Here is an 8,204-nt window from a genome sequence, read left to right as displayed (position 1 = left end):
CAATTTATAATGATATTACATTTTCAAATGAAGAGGTCATTGATGAACTTGCCTAAAAGCCTAGGAATCTGGACATAATATTGTAAAATATTAAAACATTTTAAAAAATATTTGTAAATGTATAATGTTATGTAATATAGAATGATTATATTTACATGTGTTGAGTTATTAAATTATACAAAATATAGATAAGGGGTGTGGGCCGTGGGGGCAAACGTCCCCACAAGTTTACCCTAAAAATTTATTTTGATCCCCCCCACCCATCAAACATTCTCAGTTACATCACTGTTATCAGGTAGGCAATCTACCGGAGGGCTATATTTTGTCTTATAAAATAATATATCAATTAGAAAATTCACATATTCAACAAACTAAAATTCATAGGTAATACTGATGCCTATTTTTAAAGATGCAGTGTATTTTATGGACCTAATTGGGAATATTCAAACATCAAAAGCAAAATATATATTGGTTCTAAATGCGTACATAACTTGTTGCTAGACTTAAATTAATTTAAATACAATCCTAATAGAACTTTTACTTCAACAGGAATACTTGCTAATTTACAAAAAGGCTCTTTTATTGTAAATTTGTTTGTTATACGCGAAGTACTTAGCATCATTAATGTCATGAGTAACACGATGCAAGAAAAAAATGTCACCTTGGGAAAAGCAGTAGTGATAATCAATAGTGTTATAACAAGTTTTGAAACTTCTCGTACTCAAGATTCTTTTACTGATCTTTGGCATTCGATACAACAATTTGCAGATGAAAATAATGTTACAATTGAAATTCCATACCAAGCACGAGGTAAGAAGAAAAGAAATGAGCCAATTCATCTTAACAATTTCATACTAACTACATCAACAAGCGCAGCAGCTGAACCAATCGAGTCAATTGAGTCTGTGCATGACTATTATAGATCCAATATTTATTATAAAATATTAGACTCAATAATTGTAAATTTAAAAAAAAAGATTTTCTCCAGATAGTTTAACATTGGCTGTTTCTGTGGATAAATGCATGCAACTTCAATATGAAGAAAGCTTAATATTTATTGATCATTATAAGCTACTATTTACATTATATTTAATACTTATCATATTAAACACATTAATATTTATATTTTGAAGTAGATGTAAACAATGTATAAAGTACCATAAATACAAAAATAATATTTTATTATTTTATATTTTAGGATTTATTGGATATTAACAAATTAAACATTAAATCTGAAATGACTGTTGCCAGAAATTTTATAAATAAAACCAACAATGATTTGACTATTGACGATTTGAAAACATCAATAAAAAAAGAAATTTTTCCAAATGTCTATAAAATGCTTCAAGTAGCACTTACTTTACCTGTCAGCTCTTCAACTTGCGAGCGATCTTTTTCGGCTATGCGAAGAATAAAGATGTGGGTGAGAACTTCTATGTATCAAGAACGTTTTACAAATTTGTCTATTCTACATATAGAGAAAGATGTAACAAAAAATATGGATACTGAATGTATTTTAAATGAATTTTCTAAATCCTCAAGGATGATGGTTTTAAAATAAAACATTTAAGACAAATATTTTATAGTACCTATTTATTTTCTACAGTACCTAAACTATATTATTATTTGTTATGTAAGATTATATTATTAAATTTTAAATATGAAAAAAATAATTAGACAGCCATTTTATTCAAAATATTTCGTTCAGTTGTTCAGTAAAATTATTTCAATTTTAAAATAAAATGTTGCTTAAAATTATTATGAGGTGGTGTTGGGGGCGTAGGCCCCCCGCCCCCTTAACGCTTTGATCATAGAAAATCGTAGCCCCCCACATTTTTCGATGGATATCCGTCAATGACCTTCAAAATCTATAATATCAATCAGTTGGAAAACTAAGTCAAATTAATAAAGACTTAGCTTTTGAAGGGGTATAAAAAATTTTTTTTGTCTTATATAGTTATATATATGTATTTATAGTTAATCATATGCTTATTGTAAACACTATTTACAGACTGTATTTTTCAAATATAAATAAATAAAAATCAATAATATTATAGGCTGACAGTCTTCGTCTTTACCTAATCACTTTTTGTATTCAATGTTTTTGTATTATTGAATTCTAATTCAACATATCCATTACGGTGACTTCTCTAGATACCTACCTAATATAGGTATCAACTTAGTGAACTTTTCCTCTTTTTATTTATTTAGTACATTCATTGTACTAAACAAGATTATAGAGTCATAGAGAATGTAAATATATTTTTGGAAAAATCATATCATTGTAAAACTATTATAGGTAATATAGTAATATTATTATAATAAGTTGATTTACTCAAAATATAAATTTTAATTATAATTTTTACCTCCCTCGATGCCCTCCAAATATGTTTCCAATTGTGAAGTAGTGGGTTCCTCATTTATATTATGTTCTTCAATTCCTCCTAATCATAATAAATACTAAGTATAACATTAGGTACGTTGATTAGTTTGATTAAGTAGATATTTTAACACAGGTAGTAGTAGGTTTGATTAATCGAATGTATAGATAATTAAATGCAGTTAGGCATTTATAATTTAGAGCTATTATAATATGAGTATAAGGTATCTTTTTCCCAATTATTTTGAAAGTAATATAATATTAGTTAGAATTTTTAGATTTTAAGCAGTGATTTTATAAAAAATTATGATTGAATGCTTATATTACCTTTTTCTATGCACCATAATATTTTCAAATAGTTTGATTCTTTTTTAGGTATTTAAAGGCATAAGAAAATTGCGATTTTTTTTAGTTTTTTTTTATAATTATTGTCGATAAACAATGTTTAGTTTAATCAAAAAACTTTGAAATATAGAAGGTTCTGCATAAGTAGTTGTTAGTGGAAATTAAAAACAAAATTAGCAACAATTTAAATCCAAAACAATTTTCTTACGAACTTCTAAATAAGTTAGAATTTTTACAAAATTCATCAAAATCATGAAAATGTGCAAATTATTTTGTAGGTTAGAAATCCATGAAAATGTTCTTTTCTTAGCTAACATTTAAAAATCGAATAGAAGATTCCTCCTATTAAGCTGTTCTACCTTTAACAACAAAAAGGTTTTTTTAAATAATTAAATTTAATTATTTATGCAAGGAATTGTATGGCAGATACACCATGCGTTTCCGCTCAGAATCGTTTTTCTTATGCAATGATTTATTATTGAATTCAAATCTAACACATCAACATGATCGATGTAACCTAGTAGTCCACCTTTTTTATTTTATATTTTATGAATAATATAATATATTTTTTTGAAATACTAAAATTATATACAATTCAAAATCATTTTTGTTGTCTACCATATTTAACACAATATAATATTCTTTTCTTACCGTAATTATTGGTGTTTGATTCCCACGGTCTGAAGTGTCTGAACATTTTTATTATGTTCCTCAAACACGTTAACAAAACCTAAAATACATAATAATATTTTTACTATAATTCAAATTAAATTATACTGCTATTAATATCTGGTTCAAATCTTCAAAATTAATTTATAAAATAGGTAGTATTTATTTAGTTTATTTAATAAAAATGTCAAAATTAATTGTTTTAAATATATCCCTTAATATTGTGAATAATAATAAAATGTACCCAACTTCACCAAGAAATAATAAACTAATATTGAATTCATTTATACTTAAAAATATTTATATTTATTTGGTATAAATTTGACTATATTACTATAAAATGGAAGACTGGGCATAAAGCGAGTTAAAAAGTTAATTTAATTATTTTAAACTGATTTTTTTATCGATATGAACTTAATAAAATATTAATAATATAAATAATTTTACTTAACATGTGGGGTACCTATACGTATCTTCTTACATGGATTATTTGATACATGCAGGATTTTACAAAAAAAATGTATTTGATTGAGGTTGGTAAATTACAATAGGTATGTAATTATTTCGATTACGTGCATCTTTAGAAAAAACATGTGTGCCGTTTTTCTGTCTAGCAAGTCGCTGCAGTGTATCACATTAGGTGTGCCCACGAAGTTCACTAATTTATTACTGAATAATTCAGTACACTATACTGTTAATACCTCCAGGGACCCCATAAGGGGAGGGAAGCTTTTGGACCTGGAGTTCAGGGCCCCGGATATTTTAGGGGCCCGTTGAAATGAACTTGTAATTTTTGAAATTTTGACAGGAATATTTATTTTATATTAAATAGTATTTATATGGGCCACAACAATTAGTGCAGTGGCCCAAAATAAAATGAATTCAATAATAATCAATAAATTCAAATAAATTATTTCTTCAGTAATATAATAATAATAATAATAATTGTTTATTCAATGAATAAAACGGGCAAATTGCCCAATAGTATAAGTAAATAAATGAGTTATTACAATAAGTTGATATGAAAATCGAACGATAACATAAATGCATATTAATAATAAGATAGAAATGTAAACTAAAACGAAAACAATTATACAAATAAAATATTACATATTGTTTGTGATGTAAGTTTTAAGAATTGAGGCTAACGGAGAAAAGAAACAATCAATATTAGGTGCAATTTTATTACACAGGGACATGGCTCTAAGAATAGGGGAGTTTTTTTAAATAATTTTAATAATTCTGATTGTATCATCATGGCATTTAAAATGAAAAAAAACGTAAGTACTTACAATTTAAGAATAAAATTTCCAAATTCAATATTTTTTTCAGACAATTTTGAATTTAGATTTCAAGTTTATAATTCAAAATATCTTGAAAAATTGGATCAATCGAAAAATGATATCCAAAATATTGATTCTTATTAAAAAAATATTAAGATGCGTTGCGCATGGGATAAATAGGTTACCTACATGAGTTATAACAATTGTAAATTAAAGACATGTATTATACAATATTCTAGTTTAATGTTCCGTTAACAGAATTTGAAAATATCTATAGAGTATACCAACTAAGTTATTATATAATAAAAGTTGTAGTTAGTAATGTGTATCATGTTTTACGTGGACACATGGTATATTAATTATACATTATTCGAAATTTAAATTTCAAAAGGGTACAGCAGTTGCGTAGTGCTATGTTTAGTTGTATTATTTTAGTTAGAATATTATACTATATTATATAGATACATTTTTTTAATTAAAATATAATTTTTTTTTGTAAATTAAAATCAAAACATTTGTAAAATTATTATTGAAAGTACCTATCACACTTAGTAAAATTGTGAATGTGTATTCATACAAAATATATTTCGCAACAAACACTAACTGGTAATAAATAAGTGTTATAATTTCTATTTGTTTTTTGAATAGGTAGTTAAAATAATTTTAAAAACGGTTTTATCTATGAAAATATATTTTTTATAAAACAAAATATGGTGCCTATGCTTGTTGTTTTATACTAACTTATTCACATACCTAGTAAATTATTATTAAATAATAAATTATTAAACACATCATTGAAGTTAGTGTCTTAATAATTTATTTTTCGTATTCAATGATTTAAATAAAATGTTCACTTAATATTCATTAAAGATTTATCACATAGGTAACTATATTATATTATAGGTAGTTAAATGTTGTTATATATTTTAATATTTACTTACCAGTTATTGAGTTGATTAACAATCCACTTGAACAATATTAAAAAATTCAGAAACTTTACAAAACACACAAAATACACAATTAAACCTCATATGTCGTAATACCGTATTAGACTATTCGAACTGTTCGTGGCGAAAGCAAATACGGGAATGAAAAATATAAACTGAAATTTGTTTAACATATTCTTAACTAATAGGTGCCAGTAGATGAATTCTGTAAGTCGATAAGTTAGCTTAACGACAACTTTCGGTTCGTTAAGCTATCGGAAGCTGTGTTATCGACAATTTAAAAAAAAAAGAGATTCTGTAATTAGGTTTTCGATAAGTTATCGATATTTGTCGTTAATAAAATCGATAACAGACGTTAAAAATAGTGCCACTTTGAAACCCCTCGTTAACGTTTAACGAAACATATTATTTGTATGTGTTTCCTCATCATAGACTTATAATATAAGTTAATTATAAGCCTATGTTCCTCATTCTTCAAAACATTGTTTTTTCTTTTATTATTTTAATCAAATTTAATTTAAGTATGGCTCTTGCTTATTTGGCTTGGGAACAGATTTTTTTGGAAGAAAGAGTTCTTATAATCGGAAGACGTTTAGAAAGAAGAATACTTAGGGATGGTCAAAACCCTTTTGAATTACCGAATGATGAATTCATGGGTGCATTTCGTTTGAGCCAACAATTGGTTATAAATATAATTGATGTATTGAGGACATCATTACAGCATAAAAGAACATCTGGATTATCTCCTGAATTACAAGTAGGTATCTATAAAAAAAATACTAAATAAAACTATTATTCAGTTATTGTAATTGGCAATAATATTTTTCCAAACAAATATTCAAATGAAAATAAAATATTAGAAAAAAATCAAAGTATTAAATATAAGAAAAGTATTTAAAATAGGTACCAATGAAAATACTTCATGCTGAAAGTATTTAACAAATTGTTCAATACTTAAAAAAGTATTTGAATACTTTTACTCAAATACTTTACAGCACTTATGAAGGATAAACAATTACTTGTAATGTTTATTATTAGTGTTGTTTTTTGAACTCATTTAAACACAGATACAATTCAGAAAGTATTTAAAATATATCAGAAAAAAAATTTAAGAACCTAATATATACTTGACATGTGTTTAAATACTTTTTAATTGTAAAATCCAGTATTAAAATTAATTTGATAGTTAATAATTTATAATTAAAAGTTGTAATGTCAGTTATAGAACTTGGTATAATATACTACTTATTATACCTCATTATATACTAAAAAAAATGATAATACTCTAATAAAAAATTGTAATATTAAACTTTAATAAAAATTAACAATAAATGGTTGTTAATGAAATCTAAAATAAATAAATATTAAAATCAATGTGTAATAATTAAATTTGAGTTACAAATAAAATAATAATATAATGATTATCAAAAAACAAATTGAAATGTGATTCGATGAACAGATAATTGCCTATTGCCTAAATTTAAATATATTTTTTTAGGTGTTAGTTTGTCTTCATTTTTATGCACAAGGGAGTTACCAAAAAGGATTAGGTGGTAATAGTATATTAAATATTAGCCAACCTTCTGTTAGTCGATGCATACATTATGTTACTGAAGCTATTAATCAGCGTCTGTTACGAAAATGGATTAAATTTCCAATGACTAGTGCTGAAAGACAAAGAGCTCGAGAAAATTTTGCACACGCTCCTCAACCATTTGAAGGTACAATTGGTGCCATTGATTGTACATACATACATATACTTGCTCCTCGGCAACATGAAGAAGCATATGTTAACCATCATGGTAAACATTCATTAAATGTGCAAGCTGTAAGATAAGTTTTTTTCATCTTACAGTATTGTTTTTTATACTTTAAATTACCTATGTCCTATATCATAGATTGTAAATTCAAAATTACAAGTTTTAAATATTAATGCGAGATACCCTGGTGCTAGAAATGACTCATATATTTGGAGTATGTCACCAGTGCGTCGAGGAATGGAGTACCATTATAATAATGGTGAACGCCAAACATGGCTAATAGGTACCTATTTAAGATACATAAAAACATTTTTTTCTCTTTTTTTAACTAAGATAATAATTTATATTATTATTATAAATGTATATTTAAGGAGATGCTGGTTATCCGTTAGAACCATGGCTGATGACTCCATTGCCACACTATCCAGAAGGTACTAGACAGTTTGAGTATACTAAGAAAATTTGTAAAGCTAGGAATGTAGTAGAACGATTTTTTGGGGTGTTAAAAAGCATGTGGAGATGTTTGTCTTATCAGAGAGTGCTTATGTATTCACCTGACATGGCAGGTAAAATTGTCAATGCATGTGCTACTCTTCATAATATTCGTATCCATTGCAATCTACCTACTCTTGAAGATTTTGATATCATCGATCAAGAAAACAATCAAGATGAATTACTTGAAAATCAACCTGAACCTGAATTTGACCCAGCTCTAATCGGCAATGAAAGAGGACCTCGAGCAATTGCTCACGTATTCAAAACAATTAATGTTGGAACAGTTTGGAAACTATAGAGATGGAAACAATGATCAATAAAAATG

The sequence above is a fragment of the Acyrthosiphon pisum genome, chromosome X (genome assembly GCF_005508785.2).
Source record: "Acyrthosiphon pisum isolate AL4f chromosome X, pea_aphid_22Mar2018_4r6ur, whole genome shotgun sequence".
NCBI lineage: Eukaryota > Metazoa > Arthropoda > Insecta > Hemiptera > Aphididae > Acyrthosiphon > Acyrthosiphon pisum.
The sequence above is the reverse complement of the archived record's forward strand: the minus strand, read 5'-3'. Positions refer to the sequence as shown.